This window comes from Bombus pascuorum, chromosome 3 (genome assembly GCF_905332965.1).
Source record: "Bombus pascuorum chromosome 3, iyBomPasc1.1, whole genome shotgun sequence".
Taxonomy (NCBI): Eukaryota; Metazoa; Arthropoda; class Insecta; order Hymenoptera; family Apidae; genus Bombus; species Bombus pascuorum.
The window spans coordinates 1,101,918-1,127,931 of NC_083490.1; the positions used below are offsets into that span (position 1 = coordinate 1,101,918).

Here is a 26,014-nt window from a genome sequence, read left to right on the forward strand (position 1 = left end):
GTATTAGGCCCAAGGAACCCCCATAAACCGCATCTGTTAAACATTAAGGTACAATCATATAGACATCGCCGGTTTATGAAGGTTCCCAAAAATCCGTTGGTCTGTTGCACATCCTCGCTAATTGCGAAGAAAGCAGATGTGCCCTGCGAAACTGCTGGGTTTTCCTCAAGAACAAGGACACCCATGAGCCAAATTTGCAGAAGACTTTCTCCTCGTATTGTATTTATTAACATTGGCCATAACCAATTGGCATCGCGGATCGTTACCCTCACTATTCTACCCAAAAGAGTGAACAGCGAATCCGCGTCCTTAGTTCAGAAGGAAACACCCTCATCGAGTTTTCCTCAGTAAGAGCAGTAGAGCAGTCGGAGAGTCTTGAACAGTCACGCCTAGAGCTCGGAAGTGTATTGTAAACCTAAGAGAAAAATAAAAGTTTCTTTTCTCATTAAATTCATTATTATTTTACGTGACACTATATTATGTGTCGTAGTTTTCACAGTTTTTTCTGCTTTTCATTCTTGTGTTTTTGGATTTAAGCCGCTGGGAAGCGGAACTTTTGTGTATTCTTGTTTATGTTGTATTTTTTGTCCTGAAACTTGGCCGCAAAACAGGACGCTTGGTAGCCTACTTTTTGTGCGTTGTGGGATTTTTGGGAGGGGGCGGAATGAGAGGGAGGGGGAGGGGGGATGTTAAATTGGTTTATTTACAATATTTACAGTATTTACAAAGTTTTTATCGAATTGGTGGTTTTCACTCGTATTTTATTATGGGTTTGGTATCCACCAATTTTTTGTGTTTTTCCTGTGTTTGTCTTTAGTGTCTTTTAGGGGGGGAGGGCCATGTTGTAGCTCCACCTGGTGTCCGCGGTCTGTCCGTTTAAGTTCTCCTCGTAGAGTATTGTTTTTATCCCTATTTTTCTTTTTGTGTGGAAAATTATCGGGATATTATTTTGATCCTGAGGTAGTTTTTTTGTCTAGGTATAGGAACGCTTCTGGGGGGATGTTCGCTAACCACTGCGCTGCAGTCGTCCGACACTGGTTAGTGTCGAGTGGTGGTATTTTGCTGTCGAGTGCCGTCACAGATCTAAATCGTCGTATTCCGAATGCAATTTGACCGGCGTCCTCTCGACCCCGAGGATATTTTTTCGTAACGTCGAACGTACGATTACCAAGCGGGACGACAGGCGACATATGGTCGTACACGTTCGTGGAAGTTACATCGCGGAGCCCGCATTGCGCGTCTCGTGGAAACTCGTTACACCAGGCTCCGTATAAACAACTGGATTTGTAGTTAACGACGCTCGGCATCGCGATGCAGCTCGGCGATTAAGATTGATGCGCCGTGTTTCTATGCACGGATTGTTTACACGCTGCAGGCGCATGATTTCGCAGGTTTCGCACCATCTGGCGCACAAGTAGCGGTGTATCGTCGCCACGAGCTTCCTCCCGCGACCGCGAGGACCCACTTTCCAGGCATCGCGAACACACGTTCGACGAAGCATCGATGAACGATATCTGGTCGCCTAATTGCCCGTAATCGCTTGAAATTCCCGAAAATGTTTCCCCACTGCTACATGCTAATATCCAGAACTACGTCAGGAAGTACAACGATTACGAGCGATCCAGTAACAGATCGAAACCGAAATCCCATTAGACGTTACATCTACGGTTAGGTTGTACTTTGGCGAGCAGTTCGGTTGTACTTTGGCGAGAAGTGCGTTTTACGCGTCAAACGCGTACAATGTCATTCCGAATAGAACGTTAGAACGATTAATATACAGGTCCTTGTAAATGCGTGGATTTCGGCTTAACGCGAACATGGTAGCTGAAAATAGTTTAGAATTTGCCATCAGACGTTTTGCTACTCGCTACGCGACGGAGCCAACGAAACGGTATCGGTTGCGATCGAATGTAATTAAATGGCACGTCGGTTAGCGTGTCGAGGACCATCTGGCGCCTGCTACCAGCGGAATATGCGAAAGCGCGCGAGCATAGCGGTCCACGGGTCGCGTGTTTCGCAGCATCGAGCTCGCTCTTTCGGTACCGAGATTCCGTTTTCAGGGGACCACTTTCAGCGGATACCTTCGCGCGGTCGATGAAACATCGCGTCGTTCGATTAAATTCCACGTTCGCGTCTCGACGAATCGAGCAGACTAACCTCCGCTAATCTCGCACTCCGAACGATCGTTTGAATAAATTTCAATCTTCTTGCGTCGCAGGTTTCCAGCCGCGATTTGACTCGCAACGAAAACCAGGTATCGTTCCCACGAAGCAAACGTGTAACGAGCAAACGCAAGGATATTAAATTATATTTGCAGCGACATTGAATCGGAATGCAACTGCAACGGTGAGCAAGCGCGGCGAAAAATGCTATTAGATGATAGCGATGATTTCGAGGAATTCGAAGGATGCGTGGTTTCGTTGCGAATTTTCAATTTTTCAGGACAATGGAAAGTCCGGCGAAGCACTCGGGCGATAAATCATCCACCCATGAGGTTTAACCAGGTTGGCTCGTAAGGCGGTTCGCCTGAAAGATAATCCTGCTGCTTGGAAACGTGCTGGAATCTCGATAAGCCGCGCCGAGACGAGCCTCTCGTGTACGTTCACGGGTGATTGTTAAAAACTTTTTTTCGAGATGGGCAGCGATAACCGGCGGATAGTTGCACGAATCAACGCTTAACCCTCGATTTTTTCACGCCGGTTCCTAGGGGTCCGGCGAAGCTTCGTGTCAGCTCTAAACACCGTTGTCGAAGCGTAACATCGAAAGCGTGACCGCGTTGTTCGGTCTAATATCCTATCTCTTTTCGATTAATCTCGTCGCCTAATAAACACGTATTACGACGAAACCAGCGTTCGACTTACTTTTATACGAAGACGTCTCCGTTGCTTGACGTCGATCGCGGTAGCTCCACTCGGAAACGAGGGGGCGATCGTTCGACGATGTAATCGTGACACGGTGACTGAAATCTCGCGAAACGAACACCCAAGGCAGTGGAACGCGCAGCTATCGCGGCATCCTCGCTGGAAATAGCCACGCCACTGCCACGGCAACTTGGTCGATTCCTCGAGATTCTTGGTAAGTGTGGCGTCCTCGTTCGCGGGCGTGAAACGATAGCCCGTGGGTTAAGGGTAAAAGGCAAGATATTATCTGGCCCACGAAAACACAAACGGAATTTTCAACGACACGGCTAACTACGATGTTGGAGGTATAGGCGTTGTATAATGACAGGGACTTGGCCGGATAGGCGATAACTGGAAGAAGGAAAGAATTGCAGGCTGCGGATATCTCGTAAGTACCAACCGTGAAGTCTTAGCTGCGATTCCATGCGTTGCCGGCCCCTTCTTCCCGAGAACTTTGCGATTTCGCCGCGTCTAGAGGGAATGGGAACCTTGGTCGGCTAATTTCGACGAGGAAACGATCGCGATGCGTTTCACGGGGAAAATATTAAACGTTTCTAGAGACAGACACGGTCCGTGGATGGTCCAAATAGCTGGTCGATATCCTGGTGACCCGATTGACCGTTTTCAACGCATGACCGCGTACGCAGAATATTAATTATCGCGTATTCAGCGGCAGAACGCCGTGTCGGCGAATAGTATTGACACGGCGGAAGTAGGTCCACCGGCGATAAATGCCACGCTAAACGTCATCGCGATGGCGACACGAATAATTTGGCGCGATAATTGTCCGGCTAAACAGCCGCGAACGTGGCTAAGAACGCGGGGCAAAAAAGCATCCACGGAATACCGGCGCGAATGTACCGTTTACGAGAACGGAACGGAACGGACGCGATAATAGGGAGCGAACGAGCGTCGAGATACCCGACAGGGTTCTGAAAGAGAACTTTGCGTCGTTCAATCGTATTTGAAGAAACGTTAATTGCATGACAGTGCGGAAATCGTGGCTGCGTCGTTGGCGCGGCTGAACGGTGCAAGGTGTTCGAGCCATGCGCCTGGAAATCTGCTTACCTCACGCATTTAGTCTTCTCCCTAGTCGTCTGGGGCTACAATGTTTTCGCGTATTATCGACGAATTATCGAAGCAGCAAGTTGCTAGCAACGATCGATTCGAGCCTGTCTCGTGAGTGGCTAAATTAAATTGCGCTGAGAGGATCGCGCGATCGGAAGAGGGTCGATCAGCGACGCGTCATTGTTGATTTACGAAGAACGAGACTAGGGTACCGTCGACCAGAGGATGCGTCACCGATGGGACAATGGAATCGAAACTATTCGATCGAAGATACATATGGCACGCGGTGCAACGCACGCGGGCGCCGATACGTATAAAGTATTCATCGCGCCGATCGGTCGTTTAGCTCGGACGAGCGTCATTAACCCGAATAATCTTCTCTCGTATCCGTTTTTGCCGCGTCACGAAAGCGGCCGAGCCGATAATGAGTTCATCGACGATTACGGCAGCGGTACGACGCGGTTCGCGTGCAAATACGCTTATGTCACCAAGTTGGCGGCCAGCAGGTTAGTCGTTTTCGAACCATCTTTATTTCGGTCATCCTACTCTCCTCTCACCTTCTCCTCCTCTTTCTTCGATCTGTTTCGCCGTCCACGTTGCTCGCACTTACGTTTACGACTCGTCCCGCAGCCGAGATCTTGAACTTGACTGGACTCGAGAGCCCTGAACGACGCAGCCTTGCCGATCGTTACCGTTACTCGTCATATCAAGCGAATTCCCGCGCGGTCGAAACTAATTACGAGACTTTTCCGCGTCGGCATCGTCGCCAGATCGAATCGCCAAGACCATGGACCGGCCATTGCGCGACCCTTCCAACGGATTCTTTATCGCGCGTGGGAAACCACCGATAACAAGATTCTCAATCGTCGGTTTGGAAAAGCTCGCGTCTTCTTCTCTGCCACGCAATTTCAGTCGCGCACTATACAAGCCATTCTCCAGACTAATAACGAGGATTAATTGGTCGTACATACATCGCCGAGGTTAACGATCTGTACTCCCCCCAACCTGATCTCCGCTTCCTCTGTCGTTCCTTCGGTTCTTTATTTAGATACTGTTCATTAATCACACGTGGTTAATTCTTATTACCTCGTAACCACGGCCCAACGTAAATACATCGGAATAGATAGCCGCCATACAACGTTCCAACGTTTGCAGTCTGACGCGTGTATTTCTAGTATCGCGTTCTACTAAGGCGTTATCCTCCGATTGAAATAAGTCTAGCGCGACGAAGGAGGTCAGTGGAGTGGATCGCAGGAAGAAGCGAACAGACGCGGAAAATAGAGTTTCGAGCGCGACGAACGAGGTGATATCTACTCGATACCAAAGCTGTCGCCGAACGAACGTTCCGTGCAGATAGCAATGGCGATAGATTTATTTCACGGAACGTCCAAACCACCGTTGCGAATCTCTACCGATCGTAGATTAACAGACCGGCTACAAGTTCGACGATACATCTCGTACGGTGGTCGTTTGTCCGACCGTTTTAATCGCCGTTCGTTTAATGCCTAACGTTAATCGAGTCTGCCGCGTTTGTCGCCTGATCCATCACCCGAGATACTCGTCTCTTTGCAGTCGATAAACGCAGACAAATTACTATTGTAAACTAATAAGGAGAAATTGCACGGATAACGGTATCCACGCGAACTACTCGTGGAAACGAAATTTAATTAAACGGTAAATTAGACGATAGTTGGCGGGATCGATCCACGCGCGTGATTTTCATCTTGACGAACGCTCTAAGAGTAAATTAATCCGATCGCCGCTTAATTTCACGGTCTTTTCGACGGACGATCGCCTTCGCGAAAGGTTAGCCACGACGAGCCTGTCCGATCGTTTCGTTGCTACGCACAACCTACCGTTGCGCGCAAACTCTATTATCTGGTAAATTGCTGCGGCGCGTTTCAGACGATTCAAACGCGATTGAAGGGACGGTGGCGCGTGAAACGCTTTTTCAATTATCGAATCGTCGATTCCGCGAAGCCTCGTTCGTTATTTGCCAAGCGTTGTTTCATTCTCGATCGCATTCTACAGGCGGACATTTAGAACCAGTTCGTAAAGTTTAGAACAAATTCGACGACCGTCTACGCTACGATGTCTCGCTGCATGGAAAAACTACGGTTCTAAATCGCGGTAAACCTGTTGTTCGGTGTACTCGAAGCTTTACGAATTTGCCAGCTGCTCGTAAAGCGAAACGATCGATTCGATGGAGTTATAATGGCGCAGGAAGGGACGATGTCCCAATAACGCGGACGAAACACACTCGATCCACGAAGATCAAACGAGCGAGCCGGTCGTAACCGCGATCGTTTCGATAAAAACGTCAGCTCGAGCACCCTATCTAAATATACACCGGCGATAAACGTCCGTCGTAACGAAAACAGCATCCTGCCGACAACTCGTGGCGAGTCACGTGAAATTCCCGTTCTAATTCTCCCATGATCTTCGATCTCGACGATCCTCGACGCGCGCTCCACTGTTCTCACGCGAGTCGTTTTCTTGCCTCTCCTCGTCTCCGAGATGATAAAACTGGAATTCGTGGGAGGACGAAGGCTGGGTGTTAGCAGGCAGACAAACAGAAAGCGGGAAACGCGGAAATCGCGCCGCGAAATCTCGCGTTCGTCGGCTCCAAACGACTGGCCCATATTCCACCGACTTTCCAACCGACGTACAGTTATCTGGACGCGGTTAATACGCACCAGCGCTGCGTTCTTTCAGCCGATACCCGAGATTCTTTGAATCTCGTAAAATCGACGAACAACTGTGGCAACGGTTTCGTGTCTCTGTTCTTTCCTTCGTGTCTACTCGATTCCCCCGTGGGCGCGGTGGTATTCAGATTCCTGCGTCTTCTTCGTTTTACGGACGATCCGATGAAATCTATTTTCATAGGTCTTCGTGACTTTTCCGTAAAACATCGAACCACCGTAATTTCTAACCAGCACACGAGGCGATTATATCAGAATTTCCAAGTAAAGATACGGGTGGTCGAACGCGGACAGGCATTCCGCGGAACCTTGGCTTCGTTTAGAATTTGAAATTCGCGGATCGAAAGTACGCAGACCGCCTCGATGTTCCGTTAGTCGAATATCACCGACGCGGAGCTCATCTTTCAATTTCATAGACAACGAAGTCACGTTATCGTGCCAGCTACGATTGCCAGCAACGAAAGTTAAAAGGCATCCGCTACGTTTCGTGTGACGACGGCGTGTCCCCTGATTCGCGATCCAGCATTTCAAGCAGCTTACATAAGCATCGTAATTTCTTCGCGCGGGACAAACAGAATCCCGTACGAGGCGACGTTTCCGAGAAAGCGTTGCTCGCCGAGGTGGCCGAACGCCGCTGACGCGTAACCTGTTACGCACGCCCATCACGACCCGTGCACGCGTACATATTCTGCAAATTTCCGAGTGTTCGTTTCCCATCAGCGGCCATTCTAATTGTTAGCCCGTGACACGTTTCGTGTCACCGGTATTTCAGCTTCGTCCACCGTTTTTCCTCGTCCATCGCGGTTAATACCCGATGCACGAGAGTTTTACATTCGACGTGCCAACGAACATTCGGCTTCGTGCGAACCACCAGTCGTTGCTACCGTCTTTCTTTTCGCTGTCTGAGCCGTCTTGCCCGATCGAACCGCCGTACCAGCGAAATTTGACAACCTGCAAGTTACCTTTGCTTCTTTTCGACGCTGTCGCATAGTCGCGTATCGTTTTCACGTATACCGTTGCCTCTGTTCGCGGTCTCGCGATACGTTTTCTCTGCTTGAAGATATGAGTGCGTGATCGAGAGAGAGAGAAAGAGAGAAGCAAAGGTTCTCGAACAGAGGAATGCCGAGAAATCATACGATTTCGTGCTTTCGACGTTGATAAGCGGAAGACTGATGATCGTCGACGCACCTAGTCGAGATTTCCGATACGATCGCGGCGCAACAGGAACACGAGAAACGCGCGCATACGGGCAACGACAACTATTTCAACCGTGTAACATTAACTAAGCGAACGGAGTAGGCGTCCGTCGGACAGACTCGAGATTACTAAATGACTTGCGTAAGTTTCGAAGTAACGGTTCTTGCCTTGGACATTTTAACCCTTGAATGCACAGCTAGAAAAGCGAAAACCGCGTTTTCTACAGCGTTAACCTGCGATCCGCATTCAGTTTGAACGAGAATCGAAAAGATATAAACACAGAGGACGTTAAATCGCGGTCGGTAGCCTGCGTAGAAAGCGAGAGCGGAACCGACGACAAAATAGCCGAGCATTCGGAAATCTTAATTAAACGTATCGAGGAAACAGCGGTAAAAAGATGGGCTTCGTAAGAGCCTTTACAACTGGCGATATCATTTCCACTTGCCACCGGCTATACGGCCAGCCACGAACCAGTACAGTTAACTCCAAGACCGGAGACTTGAAATATTGCGCGGCTTTTTTGCCGCCGTTCGCGCGAGAAACTAATGGATTGTACGGTGGCTGCGCACCGAGGGCGCGCCACCGACTTCCATTCGAACGCGCGTTTAAGCGTCGTTACCGGCAAAGCCGGTCGTTATTCGTGTAACACGTAGCTCGAGTAACCAATACTCCGCTCCCTCCTTCCTTATAAGCTTCGGTTAAAAATCGTTCGATTCCCCTCTATTCTCCTTTTCCTTTCTTTTTTTCCATCGGCGGCTTTCTTTCGACCAGTGACACTTTCGGATAACAACTCGAAGCGACGAATAGCAAGTCCTCATCCCGGTTACGGCGTGATACGCGAGTAAGGCAGAGAAACAGCGGAATAGAGAGTAGCAGTCCGTTATTTAAAATATGCCGGAATGACCTTGCGGGTCGCGCAACTCGGAGCTCGCACATTCAGTTCCCGGAAAAATGTCGCCTCGACCGTGTCTAACCCTCGATCGTGGTACATTCGGAAGTGGCAGAGGATTGCGAAACGATCGGAAATTAAGTTACGCCGCGAGTACTCGAAGTTAATTTGAGTTCGATCGTACATCGATCGAGTACGTGATTAGTTTGTAAAATATGCGCGCATCATGCTCGTAAACTTGGCAAATAGTTTCTTTCGACGAGCTAGGATCGACCAGATACATAGATAATAATTTGACCTTTGCCATTCGCCTAAATCTAACGTAAGCACAGGTTACGTCGCTTCCTGGCATCGGACTCGAGCTTCTTCGTAGTTACCTCTATAAAACGTTCGCCATAACTAATACCACGGTGAATTTTAATGCTTCGTAGGTTAGGCTACCGATCCCTTGCCACGACTCCGCTGGGGAACGGACACGTTCGACTCTTCCGCTCTGAGAAAAACACTTGTTAGATAGCCCTTAAAAGCCTCTTGTTAGATTAGTCCTGTAAATCGCAGGAAGTCTACTAACGTTTTCCATTCAGCTTCGGTTAACGAGCATCGCTGACCGTTTTTGTCATTTGATAACGGGGCAAAACGATGCGGTTTGACACGCGGCTTTCCACCCACTCCTTTACGTTCGATGTCGATGGCTCGTGTCTCGCAACGAAGATGCCTTGGTTGACTACAGCACAGCAGCGCAGGTCGGCGCTGCGTGCCTCGCACAGATGAGAACTCACGCGACGAGAACGTCGTGTTCTCCCGTTTGTATCGGCGACGTCGAGAACATCTTGGAAATCTTCCGAAAATGTACTTTAACCAGGAAGTCGTATCCTTTATGTGGAAGATCAGGATGTAATAATGGTATCTTCGAGTCGAACGCGTAACAGGCTCGCGTAGAATCACGTTTACGACGGATAGGGTAATAATAACCGTGGATCGGGATCGTAAAATTCTTGGCTGTTGCTTTTATCGCTGATACGCAGGAGTTGAATACTCATCGGTGACCTTGCCGACTGAACCTATACCATGCACGAACATAAATCGAATTGGCTTTAATGGATCAGGCCTGAATCGATCTTATACGCATTTTCGACTGTAGCTTGTTATTAGGCAAACTGCTCGCATCTACCGATCGTATGGTCCGACGAATAACGCGACTCCATCTCCCGTATTGTGCCGCTAGTCTTCTTTTCAGCTTTGTGCGCATGCTAACGCGTTGAAGAGAAAAGTGTACGTACTTAAAAAACTAAGATGATTGATGAGGTAGAGTATAACGATTTCTTGATTACATCGAAGGTTGGCAGAATATATTGATAGATGCTGCGTTAATAATCATACGATTAATCGCTACGAGGTAGCCAAACACTGTATCGCGAGGCTCCGAATACGTAGAACTTTGTAGCGCCGTAGATCTCTCGCTGCAACGCTAACTTGGTTTTGTTCGTAATTCGGCAACTGTCTATCGAACCACGGAATAGCTTTATATTCAACGTATATAGGATGTCGCGAGATTTCCTTGTATTTTCCAATCTGGCGAGGCTAAGATTGACAATGCGAATAGACGGTTACGTCGCTTCGAAAAACAAAGCAAGATTTTCTCTCCAACGTCAAAGAGGATGGTCGATTCCGACGTGAAACCGATACAATGCCCGGAGCAGATCGCTGCGATAATTCAGAACAACCGTTCCACTGTAATTACGATTTCGATGTTCGGTCCGATATTCGGTGGACGAAGGCTGGACAAAGTCGAAAGCCTTGGACAACGAATCGAACGTGCCTGCGATAGGTTCGCGACGATACGGCCACCCACGAAGACAAAAGGACGAACACACGGGGTCGAGAGAAAATCCTACCGAGACGCGTAGCGCGATTCCTGCATAGTACACACCCACGCACGTGGCCGCGCGTTGCGTCGTCCCGATTACATCGTGGTTTCACGGACTGGCTACGATCGCGTAACCATGCGTCGAGTCGATTAACCTGCCGGTTAGAATCGCGCGAGCGAGCAATAGCTCCGTTTCTATGACGCGATTCGTCGCGTGGGATCACAGCGAGCCGAGTGCTCGCCTCGCTCGTACGCGTCTCGGGAAATTGTACGTTGCTCACGCTACTACGATGCGCGTAGACAGCAGTGCAGGTTTGACGTATCATTGGTAATAAATTCTACCTTGGCTTCCTATAATTAATACAAAATAAATAATTTCTTATAATTGGATTTCGATGTTCGAGAACTTGGTATCCTGTTTTTCGAATCTGTGGTAGCGATATCATGTGCTCGATAGATGTAATATTTCTTCCTTACGTGTATAATTAAATTATAATAAAATTCTTATCGATTCTAACGGCCCAACAATCCTACCACGAAGTTGACAAATGTCTACTTAAGATTGGCGACAATGGTGTTTCGCCTCTTTCAAACAACTCTGAGACTTTACGTCTCTTCAAAGACGCTCGTGATTCTTTGGAAACATCGAACGCGTATCTTCTGAAAGGCGTCTTCACCGAAGAACGTTCGCGAAGTGGCGTAACTGTCATAGACGAAGATTTTTTCACTTTGAAAGAAAGAATACGCGGATGAGTAACGATGCCAGAATAAGGCAGCTGTCGGAACGTTGAGAATCGTCGAGCAAAGCCAATATTTTTCTCTTGGCGTAGAAACCTGCTTCACGCAGAGAACAACCGTTAGAGCACAACTATATGCATATTTTCAGGAAGCGTTCCGTGAAGTATCTAGAAAACTCGTGGAAGATTACGCGAGAGGAGCAAGAAAACCGTCCCAGTCGTGTCAAACGTGTTACGGGCTGGTGTCACGACGACTCGAGGACGTCGTCGTATCGGAAAATGCGCGATTAATTCCAAGCTGACAGTAATTAAAGACAATGATTACAGCTTAACGGCACTGAAAACGTTCGGTGTATGACGTTCCATTACTTTGCGGAGAATTCCAGCCGCTGCTAACGATTCTTTGTTTAATATCATAAGACGGATGTGCGATTGCATCAAGCTCCGCTTTACTGTTAACCGACCTAGAAAAGAACGGTCGCTCGTTCGAAAGTTCGCTGCCTTCCAATTACGTTTTGAACCAAGTTTTTGATTAATCGACGCGCCGAACTTGGAGATATAGTAACGCGTTGATCGACGAAACGCGAGCATTCGTTTCCCTCCGCTTCTTCCTTCTGCCATTATCTTCGAGCATGGGAAATGTAATGCCCCGTGATACGACCTCGCGCTACGGCACGACCCGTTGTTATTTCCGCGAACATTGTGTGGAAGCGACGAACCATGCCGAAGAAACAGGACCACGGCCACGGAGGTCGTCCTTAAATACCTGAATCACCATTTCCTCCGTTCTATGCCGCGCTTCCACCTCTTTTACCTAATCACCGAATTATGTAAAACGAATCAGGCGTGTACGCAAATACGGTTTCGCGTATGGTGATCGTTGAACGCGTGGCTCGACTCGAGAAGCGCGAAACCTGTTTGCACTGTGAATAATGAAGGCAAAAAGCACGGCCAAGTTTAATGAAAATATAATGAGGTTTTCGACGTACGAGCGTAATTCCATTAAATTCGCCGAACGAAAGAGATCGGAGGTATGTGGCTTCGTTAATCAAGTTTCTCGGTACACGTGCCGTTACGAGTAGCAAGACAAATTGAAAGGAAAAACCGTGCGCCCAGTTTCATTACGCGTTTTACCGCGCCGTATTATCGAGGAAAAACACCTACTCGCCGCTTCTTGTCGGATATTAATTTTCTTTCGAACGAGTTGATTCGTCGTACGCACAATGACACGATTGCCACGCGTCGATGCATAACTGTACGAGCTGTTCGAACGATCTTCTTCGAGTACGATCGGTCTCGTTGGTACGAGGCGTACGAACCGAACCTCGCATCTCGAGTTAATTAGCGAGACACCTTCCGTTCGTACGGCGCGTCGACGGAGCACGCGGCCCTCGTGAAAACGAGAAGCGACGACCCTAGGTCGCCATTCCGTACGTCATTAACGCACGAGCTCGCGCGCTTGCAACGCGCCTACACGCTGCACCCTCGACTCGACGTGGGATCGTGCGATCGAGTCTAGTTAATTGCCACTCAGAATGCTATCTTGCGAAATTGCTCGCTTCCATGCATTCCTTTCAAGGACGGAAAAACATCGGAACTCTCGAGCGCTGAATCGACGGAGTCGAAGACCCTCCGTGCCTCGAGCTTCCACTTTTTTCCCGAGCTTGCGGCGCTGTTCCAACTCCGAAGATTACAAAGCAAGTAGCAACAGATCGTATCTATTCCCGTAAATATACCACGACCGTGAAATCAACGTAAAGGTGCTCGATACGAGCTGGCAGATTGCAGCGTTATTTGCAAAATCGTCGGGCGCCGCGATTACTTTAAATCACGTCATAAACCGTGCAGTTGCGATTTACGTCCTCCGACGCGTTTTGCCGAAGCGCAAAGTGTATCCTTGCTCTTGATACGCGGAGAATACCAGAAGACTCGAACGCATGGTGTTGCAAAATCGGTCGATCTCTCTTTTCTTCTTCGCACCTTTCTTTCGTTGCATCAGAACACAGGCCGCAAAAATCGCCTTCCTCGCCGTACAAGGTCTGCCTGCGCGGCTAGAAATATAACTACGAATAGCACGACCGGCCACGCGTGCCTTCGGAGGAACAGTTGCGGGATCGATTTTTATACTGTTTGGACGCTGGCGGGATCGAGAAAAGATTCGCAAGACGTTGAACAAAAAGCCGATAAATCACTCTCGCCGCTTCGAGAACAAAAGCTCCTACGAATCGTTCCATTTCTTTTTTTCTTTTTTCTTTTTTCCTTCAATCCCACTTGCCGCGTCGAGGGAGCGTACGCGCCGCGGCAGCTGGCAGGATAATTGCCGATTAGAGTAAGAAACCGCTTTCGAATCAAGCCGAAGGGTTCGGTGATTTCGAGTAAATTCCCGTCTGCTTGTAGACAAAAAATTGTTAATTTAAGAAACGTCTGTAGCGACTAATTTATCGACGAAGACCGTTGGCGAGACGAGTTGTTGTTAGTCATGACGAAAGAGGCACAAGTAATTTTACACGATCGCGATTTACACGAATTCGAAGAACCGGTAAAGGTAAATAAGTAATAAGTGGATGTAGAATAGGTAGATAAGTGGACAGCGTCCAACACCTGTTGTCAAGGCGCGAGTCTCTCAAGAATCGGACTTGGAGCCTCTTCGACAGTGACGGTACTGTTACTTCGACCAAGATCCACATCCTTTAAGGTCACCTACTCCTAACTGGACCTGGCGTTCATTATCGGATGTTCAACGGCAATTCGAATGCAAACGTTCGATGATATCGTCCTTTTGATATCGAATGCGACGAAGTTACACGCGCATTCTCGAGGACGAGCATCGATTTCCGGTGAAGAAGAGGACTCTTCCATATTCAGCAAACACTCCGTATTTGTCGATCGCCTCTTTCCTTTTTTAACAGGAACGTTGAATCGTGAGAGGGAATGGAGCTCGGAGAAGGAATTGTAATAATTAACGGACAGAAGAGGAGGACTCGTTCGAAGAATTGGTCCAAAGATACCGTGACTGTTATCGATTTGTCTTCCAGTCGAGAAAAACCCAGACATCCGCCGCGTTCTCTTTTTCTTCCTCGCTCTTCTTCGTCCTGCTGCGTCTCAACGTTCGTTACATCCTCGCGCACGATGCTAAACCGGTGCCAAACGATCGAACGTGCGACGAATCTCTGTCGCCAAATTTCGATTAATCGACGCTTGACTCGGAAAACCTTCATTCGCGATATCGAAGAAATATTAATTTACTCGAGTGTTTGTACGTAGAGAGCAAAGACGATTTGAAACTTGAAAAGTTGGAGGAGGCGAGGTGGAGATGGTGTTCTCGAAAGTCAAGGCCATTCGCAGGTCGCAAAGGGTTGCGTCATTGGCTGGCTTATTGGAAGCTATGCTTCATATACGGATTTTTCGTAGAATTTTTCCTGGAAATCCGTTCGTTCAATTTGCAATTACGCAAATGATGCGGCCGTTCGATTTAAATATGCTTTACATGAATTACATCGCATCCTACGGATCACCTTCCTGCATCAGTTTTCGTTACGGTCTTTGCGTCGAAGAAATTCCTGTTTCGCCAACCTCCCCTAATTGCCGACAATTTCGCTAATTAAGCTAATCGAAGTTGCGGTAGCGTGAATAGCAGCTAACACGGGTTACAATGAGTTTTTGCTCCGTGAAAATACGTGACGTAATTTCAATATTTGGACGTGGTTCGTTTCGCGTACCAACAAACTCCTGCCAGGATATTTGCATCGAACGGACGATGATTCTCGTTGAGGATGCTCAACGAGACAGAATGTATCAAGGATATTGTAAGCGCTGCGATTCCTCCTTCCAATTCGCTTCATTTTTTTCCAACGCCTTTAAGTAAAGTACGAATTATTCAATTTGTCCACTCGTTAACACCGGATTCGTTCGGATCGAACAAATGGATCTTCATGCGATGCACCATGCGATCTGAAAATTCGTCGATGAACGCGGATCGATCGGTCGAAGAACGGCGCGATTAATCATCGAAACGTCGTTTTATCGTAACCGAGGCAGCTGCGATTAACGACGATCGTTAATCAGTCGGATCGTGTCCTTTTCTCTCGTGGCAGAGACACGCGAGACGATGTTCCACGTGCGTTTGTGGGTGTCGTGGGTGTATTCGTAGAAAACGCGGTATGGATAACCGCGACTGGTGAGCGAAGCGAACGGTGAAAGAAGAAGGGAGAGATCATAAATCTGTATAATTGACAGGTCTCGCAGAAAATGTTCATGCTCCATAGATGCTCGAACAGATAGCTCGCTAATAACGCCGCGCGAGATGTACGAACATATATAATAGCCGGAGAAAAAATTCGTACGCCGACTTGGTATAATACGAAATCGTAGGACGCGCAGTGGCTTTGGGCTTCCCTTAAAGAAACCGCTGTCGCAACGAACGATTCCCTTCGCGGCAGTATCGCCGACGATCTCAGCTTTCGCGTTTCTTCGAAAGAACTTGGGCGTCGTTTTCGAGAATGCCAGAATACCAGTTGGCGGCGAATCGATAAATAATTAAACGATCCTGCTACGCGATACGAGATTCGCGTAGCTGGTCAATTACGTGCATGCGAATAAACCAAGTCGGCCCGCGCATGTCGGGATTCTCCGGCAACTCCAGCTGCGAACACGCGTTGCACAGTGTTGCTCTATGCCTCGTAAACGAACGAAATTGACAGGGCAGCGTGGCGCGGTGACGCTTGAGAATTATCGTCAGCTCGTGCAACGCGCGCAGATACGACGATCAGAACGACGAAGGGGTAATTTAATTTTAGATCAAAGATCCATGGGATTGTGCGGAAGGAAACCGAGAGTCCCGTCGCGTACGCGTTACTCTCAGCCAGAAAAGAACACCCCTGAAATTATGTACCTGTCCATTAGGCGGACACTAAACTCGGTCCTGTGTGCATACGCATAATTTTCCACGCAACACGCTCCCCTTCCTCGACGGCATTCGCGCCCCGTTCGCGGTTACCCAACTAAGAGGCTAATAATTTCATTCAAGATCGGGTATAAACCCGTCCGAGGGAATAGGATGCGGTCGTTGCCTCGTTTCAGCGAATTCTCCGCGTCAGCTGCTACAGGCTGTTCCAGCGAACCAGTAGATCCGTGGGAGAAAAACATCGCGCAAAGCTGTAGAATACGTTGCGCGCCCGTATCTCCAGCAAAGTACAAATGTTTCAGAGTACTGCTGGCGGATCAGAAGAGAAACAGGCTACTGAATAGCCTACGATACATCCACGTTCCATCGTGGACTCGTCCTTTCTTGCTATTTCAATGAGCGCGAGCGCGCCGGATCGAATTTCTCGGATTACTCGACCTGCGGTGCAAACGGAGAAATCAGCCTCGATTTAACGTCGGTAATCGAGCGGAATAAGCGAAGAAACGTGAATCGCTTGGTGGTTAGCGCCACGCGTGCGCGATCCTTACGGACGATTCCGGATCGGACGAGGCGGCCACGAAAACGTAAATTTGCCCTGACGTTAGTCACGAGGACCGCGTGCAGCGAGTTCGTCGACAAGGATCAGGTAAGCCGCGCGATTCTCGCGATGAAGGATCGCCTCGACGCGGCATGGGATACAGCTTCCTCGAACTACTTCGCGTGTAACGCTAACGAACGTGTAATTACGCGCCCGACATTTCCACCTTTTTTTCTCCTACTTCTCCTCGCCATATAATAAACACATCCGGGAGGACGGAGGGGTGAAGTCTCTCTGGTGAACGCGTCGTAATCGCGTCATCGAGTTCCGAAGTGGCATCGTCGGGGAAAGCGGAGGACGCGGGCGAAAGTATCGGAGACGAGACGAGTAGCTGTTGCCAGGATGTCGACGATTACGGTAACCGGGTAATTGAATCGCGTCGATCGCAAGATCACCTGCATAGAATGCAGTCGACGTAAATTCACGACCGAGCGTGCTCGAAACACGAGGATGAACGAGCTGGAAAGAATCAATTAGATCGACGGTTCGATGGATCAAGGAATTGCCTTTAAGCCGAGTACTAGGCATCTTCGCAAGACTAATAATTCATTGTTGAAACGTCGATTATGCTTCTCCGGGGGAGGTTTATTTACGATCGAGAAGATGCAACTCGTCGACGAGACTGACCCATTAAAAGCGTCTACGCCTTTAAGGGCCTGCTACGAGCGGGATAATTCGTTCGAATCGGCCAGAGAATAGCACCGATGGCGCCGTTCCCCTTGTAATCGCATCTCGATCGGCCGACAGCTTCCTGTGCCTGCGGTTCTCCGCTCGAACCTTCGCAGCGTGGTAACGCGGTAAACGTCGACATCGAGGAGAGGCCACGTTCCGCTCGTTCGCTCGGAAATTTCTAATTTTTCTCGTAACAGAGAACGGAGGCAGGCTGCCGGGGTAATTATGAGACATTTGACGCCGAGCATCACGGACATTTGCAGCGGAAACGCAGCATTACCGTCACGGTTATAGCTTCCCTCGAGACTTCGACGAGTATTTCTCAGTTCGTTTACCTTGAATGACGAATCAATTCCGAAAAGCGGAAGAACTAGGGACGTAGATCGAAAGTGTCGAATAATACGCTCGAGGAAACGTCGAACGACGAACGCTATTGTTATTTCGAGTAAAATTGAAGGACGAGGAACGGATAACGTCGGATGTTGGCAGAATCGAAGAGGAAAAGCGACGAGTAAACAACGTTGCGTAAATTCATGGAAACACGTGCACGCGTAGTTACTCCACGTTTGCGATAAACTATGCGCGTACAGTTTGTCAGATTGCTTTCATTGGTTTCGCCGACTCGACAAAGTAGGGCACGTCGAAAGCGTGAAATTGGAAAAGTATTAGCATCGACGTGTAAATAGCGCTGTCACAGAAACACCGATAATAGGAAACGACAAAAAGGCGTGCCACGAAATCCATCTTCTCGGTCGATCTCGTTTATTTATCTCTTAACTTTAATTTAGCGTAACGAGCACTCTTCTTTGACGAGTAACCAGATCTCCATTATCGTTTGCGATTTTAATGGGAGGGCAGAGCGTGCGAGCAACGCTCGAACATCTGCAATTTATACGATGTCGTTGTTCGTGTTTCCAGCCTCGGTTTCTTTGGACTAGGGTTGGCGCGATTAACGCCGGTCGTTAACGTTACGTGTTCGACTGGGAATACCGATTGCTTGCGCGGCTCTATCGGGCCTGGACTCGCAGCGACCGTTACCTTGGGTCGACCTTAGTCGATTTATCGAGGCCGGCGAAATCAGACGTTCGGTATCGGATTCAGGTCCCGTTCGGTGAAACGCTCGATCGAGTTTGTTTCGATTTGTCGAAGGCGATCGCGTGGTACGTGCAACGTCCTTGAACGTGCACGCGAGTATTTCCACACGTCGAGCGGAGAAAATTCCTAAGGAATTCAACGATGAATTCGTGGAAGGCGAAAAACATCGTCGATTCTTTCGATTCCAAGGTGGTAAGGTATTAAGGCGAGGTTGAACGCGACCGGAAGAAACATTAACCGGTCGTTGGTAGTACATAGAAATCCGCGATTATTAATCGGGCGGTTTTGCCGGGACGCATTAGCCAGGAATTTCACTGTTAATCGGGAGAAAAAGATAATCGAGTCGCGTTAAAACCGATAACCGCGCCATACCCGTCAAGTATTTTATGATATACATATGTTCACGACAGGGAAAATAAATGGCGGATCACGGGGCAAAATGGCAAGCTATGAATTATGTAATTATCGCGAATAACACGGATCACATCCGGCAGCAAGAAACCGCGCTCTAACGAAGGAAACGAAAGAAAGATCCAGTTTGATAGTATGTGGTATCTGTCGTTACCACTGGTTGTAATATCGAGAAACGGTAAAATTAACCACAAATACGCATTACGTTAGCCATAGGTACGCGTACGCATACCGCTTTACGATCGCGAGCGCGAATCTCATTTGCTCTCGTTCCGAAACGTTGAAACCTCCTTATCAGCGAGAGACGTGGAAACGCATTTACCGATTTATACTAATTCTAAAAGGAAAACAAATGGACATCCAGATTACAGGATTCTCGATCTCGAGTAAACAAAGACGTTAGTCTCGTGAGAAACGAGGACACGGTCAGTGACCAAACACAAGAGAAGAAAAAGCCCTAGCCAAAGATATCGCGGTGTAATAGCATTGCCAAGCAGAACGCTACACGGACTTCACGAACGGTGAACACATGGACCGAACCAGAATCGTAAGCAATCTCCGGGTTCCGAGTTCTCCGGGCCGAAATAACTCGAAATTAATCGGTCGTGACCGGTAGCCCGAAGAAAGAAGAGAGGTAGGATGGAAAAGGTGTCCGCGTCGGAAGCTCGTTCGTTCGTTCGTTCGTTCGTCCGTCGACGTAGCTCCTATCCGGTGACAAAAAACCGGTAGGAAACGCGTTCCGCGTGCAGGGTAATATCTCTGGGTCTGGTAGGTGGGACGAATTGCAACGGGCAAACCTAATCGCAGCCTGGTCGCAATCGACAAAACGATCGGTAAAACTATACGTATCCAACTGGTCATCGGGAGAGTCGACGAGCTCTCTCGAAGGTTGTTATGTGGAACGGCGTTGATCGCGGTACAGTTACCTTAACGCCATCGAGCACATCCTTGCGGATTCTTTAACAGAACAGGCATGCGAACGGTTCGTCGTTTTATTACAGCTTCTTAACGAAACGGGAATAAATCGGTGAATCCGCGGGCTCTTGCTCCATTATCGTAAGGAGATCTTCTTCGATCGCATGTATTATCGATCTTATCTCTTACCTCTTATCTGTTTTCCCGATAACTCGGTTTACGTCGTTTCCTCCAATTTTCCCTAATTGGATAGGGAACGATCGACTTTGCCGATTTCAATGGCCTTGGTATATATGGTGTCAAGGTCAATGTACCGAGTAATCTCATTTACGTAGACGGCGCTGGTTTTTGCTTTTCCAGGTATTGCCGGACGTCAAACCTGACTGGATATGATAATCATCGAATTTTTTCAGACGACATCGGCAGTTTATTAAAATACCACGTTGTTCGCGTGGCAAGAAGAAAGACGTAACAGTAGCCCTCGATCAATTTGAGTCGTCTTTTCTTGCAATATCTGTACAGGTCTTCGTCCCGATAATACGCGTAACAAACGAAGGTGCTGGAAGAAAAAAGGCTGACGAAGAAGCGCGACGACAGCCGGCGGTATCTTAGCCCAGACCGCACGCTGCAATCTTCGAGATGATATTTCAATTACAGCGGACGCCGCGAGTCGAACGGAAGTTGCGAGGATGGGAGTAAAATTAAAGATGATTCGCCTGCTTGGAACATTATGTTCGACGCGTTGAATTCCAAATTGTTCGCACGATTTCGATCGAAGAAAATTCTCCGATTGCTTGAGCCGACTCGTAGTTAAGAAAATACACGGTCGCTGGAGTTTCGTCGTTTTGGCCGCGTTTCACGTGGAACAGATGTATCGTTTCTCGATCGCGGAATACGTGTGTCGAGATGGTACTCGTCCAGGTTAAAATTAGCACGGGTGGTCGGAGAAATGGAAGCGAACGTAATGGAGCGCCGAGAAGTAAGCGAATGAAATTTGCAAACGATTCAGTCGTAATCGCTTTCGAAATTGTAGACGGCAGATGCGAGTTGGAATTAACACAGGAAGCGTATCTTACGAAGAATGTACAACGGTTCTAGAGCAATTATCGTTGTTGCACAGCGTACCGAAGCTATGGGAATCGAAAGGAAATTACTCGCGAGCGAGACGGAAGATTTCCAAATCGAGAACACGTCGGTTCGAACACGCGTGATATTCGATATCGATGGTTCGTCTTCCATTCGAAATCGTGATTTAACGACCACGATGGACGCGGTGGTCGCTGTTGTGGCGTCAAGCTGGAAAAAGCTACTCGGAACCGACGAACTTCAACGTTCCAATTCGATACGATCTTCGTGCTTGAACGATGATTGGCCGCATTCCGTTGGTGTAGCGTGCCGTTTTTGCCGCAAATAAGTGTACAATCCGAGACGCCGGCGACAAATTTGCGGAGAAACAACTACGAGGCGTGAAGCTGTACGTAAAACGCGGCGAAAGAACGACTCCCGATGGAAAAAACGAAGACGCTACCCGATGAAAAACGGATCTAAAATTCGCAGGATTTATCTCCCATAGTAACCGTGAAATTCTTCAATTATGTACGCGATTTACAGCCGGGCAATTACCCTCGGTGCATCGTCGATGCTCGTTTTTCCAACCTCTTTTTTCCCTGCCCTCCTACCACAAAGCCAACGTAGCTTCTTTCTGTTGGTTTTGCGATTGTCTTGGCCGTCACGCAACTTTTACCCGCTACACCATAAAGCATAGAACGGGTGTCTCTTCTCCGTCACATCCCTCTGCAATCGAGTAAAAGTATCGTTCTATGTCGATCGAGTCGTCCACTTGAACATCTCGTTTTACCGCGCGCACAACGATATCTTCCTGAATCTCCGTTGGACGTTAATTTCCTATAATTACACCGGTTGTGACTCGGCCACGAGAAACAAGAGTTCGGCCGTTAAACCTAGCTGCGTCTCGCGCCGATCTCGACAATCTATTAGTCGCATCTACATCCGTGGAACAGGGCCGATAAGCACACGACAGTGTCTTCGACTAGTTACGCAGAAATCGAGCCGCGTATCTTGATCCACGAAGCTCCTGACGTACCAAAGAGAAGCGAGAAAACCCGAGAGAAGCTTTGGTGATACCAACGGTAAATCCTGCCCACGAGCGCCGCGCCGCTACGATCCACAGAGGTGACAACGAATAGATAGACTCGAACGCTTCGACCGGATGAATCGAGCACGATCTAAGAAGCGGCCCTCGGATCTCGAGCCTCGAGAGAGCCTTCTACCGTCACGTTCGACCGTGATTAATTAAGCGTCAGCGGATCCGGTGTAGCTGCAGAATGTCCTCGTGGCTCGACGCGAGGACAAAAATCGTCGTGCCGAGTCCTCGGGGTCGCTCGCTCGAAGATAACCAGCGCCCACGCGCTTTCTATCGAAACGGCCGATAAGATGGCAAACGAGAAGACATTTTTCTCACCGAACGCGGAAAGGGAGGAAGAAGCGGTTATAGAATTTTAATAGGCACGGAAATTGATTCGTATCGGTGCGGAATTTTTCCGAAAAGCCCGAAAGCGGCTCGTTCCACCGATTTAACGAGATACGAGTGACAAGGTAACGGCTTGCAGCTTGCACATAAGCGGCTTTACATCTTCCCACTTGTACTTGCAGTCTTGTTCCTCTTCTACGATCCCTCTTACCCTTCGTACGTTGTACGTCCATACGATAATAGTCGTGCGAGTTCAGGAAGGTCGACAGGTGATGCTTTATAAATCGCCAACGATTAATTCACGTGGCATACGCGACCCGAATACGCACGAGCCAATCTGAAATCGCGTGACCAACGGACAGGTCTATTAAGAAATAGACCTTGTCGATCACATGCTCAAATATTTTTTCCTCCTTTCGTCGATGAGACGTCGTGCGACCTAGAATATCGCTTTGGTCGTTGATTATCGTCTAGGAAGTCGATTCAACTATACGTAAATATTAGACGCGTAATATTCCAGCGACGCGAGAGCTTGGAAACATGGAATTTGCTACGTTTCCACGAAGGGAAACGAGTTTCCTAACTGACGTAAAGCGGTTTTTGCACGAGCACGTGCGTATAGTATTTATTACGTTTCGAAGAAGCGAACCCATCGATGCCGCCGCTCTTCGGTGCGGGGCCATTTCCTCGGGCAATGGAAAGGTTGTTCGATTTCATGGATTCTTTCTACGTGAATCTACTCGCGCAGCTATTATTATACCATTCGAGAACCGTATTTAAAAGGCAATAATCGAGGAACGATTGTCGGTTGATGTTTAGAACCTGCGAACCGCCCGCTCTTTACATCCGACAGCTATTTGAAACAGTTGTTATCGAGATCGGCACAACGTACGGTTAAATTCTATTTCCAGCGACGGATAATACATTTGTGTCGCAACCGGTGAATTTATGGAGAAGGAATGCGGCAAATTTTAAGAAATTCCCAACAATGTGCCGTTCAACCAAGCAGTCAGGATCGTAAAGTTCGTGCAGGCTCGTCAACGAGTTCATTAACGAGGTTTCGCTGCGTCCGAAAATGCCGCGCGAGCAGATTTCAAATATATATGTCTCGTAAGAAATATCTTCGCACACGTAAGAAACGCGTAGCGGTATCTTTCGCTGGTTCGGCTGATTTTTGGGTCAAGAATTTTTGGTGATTCGTCAGATTCTTGCACGTTTCGTTGTAAATTATTACAGTGTTGCGCGACACGAAGACATTAACACGGTAAACATGCTTCTGAAAGAATTGCCGGTAACCCGGAGCCATCTTCCACTACGTTCCGTCATCCGCCACGATGGCGGCAAATCACGAACGCCGGAGGACGAGCCGCGCTACGATACAAGCTGCGGAAATCACTCAGCGACGAAAACGAAGAAATCCCAATCTCCGAAGATCTTATTAGCGAGTACCGTTTGCCGGTGCTGCGCGTCACGGGAAATCGGCAGAAAATATATACGCGCAGGGGAGGCAGGCAACGCTTAAGGTCGTTTACACCGAGTCGCGAGGGAGGGGCAGTTGCCTGACTAGGAGAGATCGTTTCTCCATTAAATGGAAGCGGCCGACCTCAAGCCCGATAATGCCGCATGCAGTCGCCCAGGATCTGCGATTTACAGCCAGTTATTCGATCGTTAGCGGATCGTCGAGGGAGCGCCGACAAACGCGCGCTCGTAGCCACGAAACTGTAATAGTTTTCGGAAAAACGATCGACTACCGATGAAACCTTCTTCGTATTTTTCTTTACGACGGCAGAATTCGCCGATGAAATGGTTCTACGAAGATGATTCGAATAGAACGCGACTGGTAAAAGGTTATTTACACCGTGGCGGATAAGAAATGGAGGCGGTCGGAACGCGGGATCGGCACGTCATCGAAAGAAAGCATCCACCGTTTCGCTGATCCCGCGTTGCGTTGAAAACCGCGAGGGCGTGCGACCGAGGGCCAATTATTCAGATCCCTCGTGATTACGAAACAATCGAGCGATGCCGGTACAAAACCGACGACTAAGCGGCGAGCAAACCACGCGGAAACTTTCCGTGCGAAACTTGCAAATTTCTTTTCGTCTCCTTGCCTCGCCGCTTCTCTCAAACGCTGCCCTTGATAGCTGGCAAAAGTATAGTTCGCGCGTCTCTGTCGAATAAAATGAAATAAGATATTGCTCGAGGTACGCGTAATTATACGCCGCTTTTTCACTCTTTTTATAAATGAAATTAGCCATTGAAACACCGGCAAACGATTCGAGAGTCATTCCGTTTGATATATTACGATGCAGGATAGTATTCACTTAGGCATTCGCCGCGAGAATAACGCGCACACGGCGGTCAATAGTTTTACCATGTGGCTTCGAGTTGAAACAATGGAAGGAGAGAACGTTCTCATAGCTCGGTGCCACGGTCAAAGCAATTAGCATCTAATATACCTCGAACTTCATTAGCGACGCGTTCCTCTCGCGGTTCTCGAGCTCTTTGCGATCGACCTCCGACCGGATGAAATCTTCGACCAAGTTCAAAGAGTCTACCGTCTTGCGTAATAAGAGAGAAACGCGGCGAGGAATAGAGGAAAGTTGGAAAAGCATGGAAAATCATCGGCGATATGGAGGAGACGCTCGAGCTCTGACGCGCGCGAGAACGAAGAGGAAAGTACCGTAACAGCGCTCGGCCGGGAGGACGCGTGGCTCCTATCCGCGCATTGTCCGCGAGCGTGTGCAGCTCGCGGCTCGAGCGCCTTCAAACCGGGCCCTGTTCCCTCAATTAATAAAAGTACTGCAAAAAAACGGGACTGTAGTTGTAATTAAAGCGCGATACGGAAGACGGTGTTCTGCCGGGACGGTCTCTCGACCGAGCTGAGAGGAAGAAAGAGACGACACGGGGAGAAGAAGCGTTGGACACCGGTCACGCTTCGTGCCGATTTAACTCGTCGTCGGTCAGAGCGAGAGAATCGGCCCGTCCGAGCGAAACGGACGATCTATACGCGGAAATCAGCTACGATGCTGAACGTGTTCGAGGATCACTGCCGCCAATGTCCTTTGGGGAGTTCGACCACCAAAGAAGGTGAAAATTCCTCCTCCAGCAAGATATTCTGATCTATTCGCATGGTAATTACAGCTATATACTTCTCGGCGAGATTGCTGCGAAGACGATGATCGTAACTCTGAATTCCTGCCGCGAGGGATATCGGCGTACAGATTCAACGAAACAGAAGGAACGCCTTTGCTTTCCCCTCGATGAAACGGCAGCCGTTTCCCGCGACGATCGAACCCTGCCTCGTTTAATTACTGCAATCCGAAACGCGGTAATTGGCGCGGTAATTATGGAGCGAGATTAGCTTTAGCACGCGGCGACTATCGAGAAAAAGGGCGGCGAGGTCGATCGGTGCTCGAACACGGTGGACACTCGGAAGCGCGAACAAGAGGAAGGAGGAAAAGCGTGTGGCGACAGAGGAAGAGAATGGTTCTCGTGTGGAGAACAGGAAAAGAGCACGTGGAAGAGCGCAAGGAGGTAACGAGGCAGCGAGCCGGGGTGCACGAGTGAAC

General features: G+C 48.6%; 1 protein-coding gene across 1 annotated transcript in view; it reads right to left on the reverse strand.

The window, feature by feature from the left end:
• Nucleotides 1-21,621, reverse strand: part of LOC132905256 (homeobox protein extradenticle) — a 119,889-nt gene extending 98,268 nt beyond the window's left edge. Inside the window, exon 1 of the mRNA XM_060956393.1 lies at nt 21,611-21,621. The gene's annotated coding sequence lies outside the window, so the exon portion shown is untranslated. The remainder of the gene's footprint in view (nt 1-21,610) is intronic.
• Between the last annotated feature and the right edge of the window lie 4,393 nt (nt 21,622-26,014).